The sequence below is a fragment of the Chiloscyllium plagiosum genome, chromosome 20, assembly GCF_004010195.1.
Source record: "Chiloscyllium plagiosum isolate BGI_BamShark_2017 chromosome 20, ASM401019v2, whole genome shotgun sequence".
NCBI lineage: Eukaryota > Metazoa > Chordata > Chondrichthyes > Orectolobiformes > Hemiscylliidae > Chiloscyllium > Chiloscyllium plagiosum.
The window spans coordinates 11,546,921-11,550,387 of record NC_057729.1 but is presented as its reverse complement, the minus strand read 5'-3'; positions in this window follow the sequence as shown (position 1 = coordinate 11,550,387).

Below are 3,467 nucleotides of genomic sequence, written 5' to 3'. Positions count from 1 at the left end.
AACCACATTGCTGTGGGTTTGCAGTTACAAGGAGTCCTGACCAAGGAAGGATAACCCATTTCCTTCTCTGAAGGACATAGTGCAAGCAGATGGGCTTCTGTTTATTACAAATAATGATGATTTCTTGTAAATTCCATCAATTTGCTTCATGAGACATCAACAGATTATTATTCTGTGCCTCTTCATGAAGGGTCAATGACTTGGGCACCACGCACTATCTTCCTATCTGACAGATCCTGTGGAGAGAACAAGTTAAACATCTCAAGTACAATTCTTTTCGCATGGACATGTGATTAGAAGGGACTTGAAACAGATGAATCCAGATTTCATAGCGGCACAAATAAAGAGGTTTATTCAGAAGTTGCACTGAGGCTGACGATTAGACCGGGACATCACAATGGTGGTGCTGGGCAGGATTGGTGAGTGGGGAGGATATAGAAATGTAGATCTGCGCAGGGCTAGAAGGATAATGGAGTTTGAGAACAGCCTGGTTCCTTCTCGTATATCAGTGAGCTATTTATAAATAGTAATTTGCTTGATAGAATTTATCACGAAAGGAATTTTTGACTGGAAGTGAAGACCCTGACTTCCCCTTTTCCAAAATTTACCTAACATGTGCAGAAACACAGTTCAGCCCACTTTAATAGACAAAGAGAATGACTTACTAGGAACACCAACTAAAGCGAGGATGAGATAGTAACCACCTTGAGTAATCCAAAGGATATCTTCGATCCGTGTTGCTAATGATATCCAAGGCTGAGAAAGGTAGTAAAGACGTTCGGATAAACTCCTGTTCATTGTTGGAACGTTCCAGTCAAATGTTCTCAGATTCTGATCTCCCCTTCCCCTCTCTCTGGAGCTGCTGATCCCTGTTAGTGCTGTCGGTGATGCTCCTGCTCATACTATGGGATATCACATCGAACCAGTCCTTAGGTGAAGAAGAGGCTAATCCTCCAGTGACACACTTAGGATCCACAGCACTGACATTAATCACAGTCGCTGAACAAATAGCTCCAGTTGACCCATTTCAATTCAATAGTTATTATTAAATTTCAAAATAACGTTTAAAAGTTACACATTCAGAGTGGGAGATGTGAGGGTGACTGTGGGATGGAATGTTGGAGATGGTAAATTGAATGTGTGTTATCATTCAATCTGAATTGGATGTGGGAGTAATGACAGAGGATTGTCAGAACATAAATGCGTTTCTCTGTTTATAATTGGAAACATACAGTCTGCAACTAGTGATCAGTCATTACAATATAAATAAAAAATTAAGACAATTTTTATAGTCGATAATCTGACAGGAAAATGTGCCTAAGACAACATGGGGTTATAATAGACAAACGGCATGGATATGTTAACAGTGAATTATCCCTGACAAATGCAATTCAGATTGTTAATCCAAGATCAGAGAGGGCAGGTGAGGGTCATGCTGTTGATTTATTAATTCCAATCAACTGTGATGAAGTGGCACTAACAGGGCTTCAATTACAATGTGGATATAGCATTGGGGTGGAGTTGGAAAACATTCAGAATTGGGGGAAATGGCAGCTGAGACGAGAGTGAGGGAACATGATATTGCCAATTTCATCTGTATTAGAACGCTCCTCTTTATAAATCATTTGAAGATCAGATGCAAGTGTAAGTCTACAATGAGGACTGAGGAGAGCAAATATTACGGAAGACCGTACGACTAGAAGACATAGGAGTAGAAACTTGGCCATTCAGCCCATCCAGTCGGCTCAAACATGAATCAAAGCTGATAAGTTTCTCAAACCCATTCTCCCCATAACCCTTGATCCTCTTTACAATTGAGAACCTATCCTACGCAGGCTTAAATATACTCAATGACATGGCCTCCACAGCCTTCTGTGGCAGTGAATTCCATAGACTCACAATGCTGTGGCTGAAGAAGTTACTCGTTAACTCTGTTCTAAAAGGTCTTCACTCTGGTCTATGTCTGCCTCGGATCCTAGTCTTTCCCACCAATGGACACAAGTTTCAAAACTCCACTCTGTCCAGGTCATTCAGTATTCTGTACGTTTGAATTAGATTCCCCCTCATTCTTCTAAACACCATCGTGTATCGACCCAGGCCCTCAAACGTTCTTCATATGTTAAGCTTTTCATTTCTGGGACCATTCCAGTGAACCTCCTCTGAATACGCTCCAGGACCAGTACATATCTGCTGAGATATAAAATCCAAAATTGCACACAATAATCGAAATGTGACCTGACCAGAGCTTGTTAGTGCCTTGTAAGTACATCCCCGTTTTTAACTTCAATTCCTCTCGAAATAAATCCCTTCATTGTTTTTGCCTTCCTAACTACTGACTGAACTTGCAAGTTTACCTTGAGTGACGCCTGTACTAGGATTCCCAAGTCTCTTTGCATTTCAGACTTCTGAATTTTCTCCCCATTTAGAAAATAGTCCATGCCTCTATTCTTCGTACCAAAGTGCATGACCTCAGACTAGTGCATGTTTTACTCCATCTCCCTCTGCTTTTCACAGCTCCTCACCTGTCAAATCCTTGTGCAGCCTCTCTGCCTCCTCAGTGCTACCTGTCCCTCTACATATCTTTGAATATCCGTTCCTCCGTTTGTCCTCCGTTCCATCATCTAGATCATTAATGTTCAATGTAAAAAGTTGTCCCAACACTGAGTCTTGCAGAACACATTATATCACCAGCTGCCATCCTAAGAAGTACCATTTTATCCCCACTACCTGCTTTTTGCCAAGCGGCCAAACTTCTATCCATGCTAGCACTTTGCTTCTGTCACCATGGGCCCTTACCTTAATCAATAGTCTTCAGTGTGGAACTAGTCAAAAGCCTTCGTGAGGCCCGGGCAATAACATCCATCGGGGCTCCTGGGTCTAAGCTGCTCGTTACTTTCTCAAAATGTTCGAGCAGATGTGTCAGGTATGACCTCCTCTTGATGATACAATGCTGACTTTGCCTTATATTACTATACACCTCCAAATATTCAGAAATCTTATCCTTCCCGATCGATTCCAGGACTTTACCCACGACTGAGGTTAGGCTATTTGGTCTGTAATTTTCCATCTTCTGCCTTATTCCCTTTTTAAACAGCGATTTTACATTACCGCTACTCCAGTCCTCTGGGACATTCTCTGATTCTAATGGTTCCGGAAAGGTCACCACTAACTCCTCCTCTACCACTGAGCTTTCTCCCTTAGAACTCTGTGGGATAGTCCTTCTGGTCCAGGTGATTTATCCATGTTCAGCCCATTTAGCTTTTCTACCCTGTTTGCCTTAGCGATGGGTGACATACTGAGTTTTGTCCCTTCACATTCTTGAACTATTGGGAAATTATTCGTGTTCCTGGCTATTTCTTTGTTTCCCGCTACTGTCTGTCCTGTGCCATTTTCCAGCAGTCCAATGTCTACTTTTGTCTCGCCTTTGCCCTTTTTATATCTGAAGAAAATCTTACAATTTTCATTGA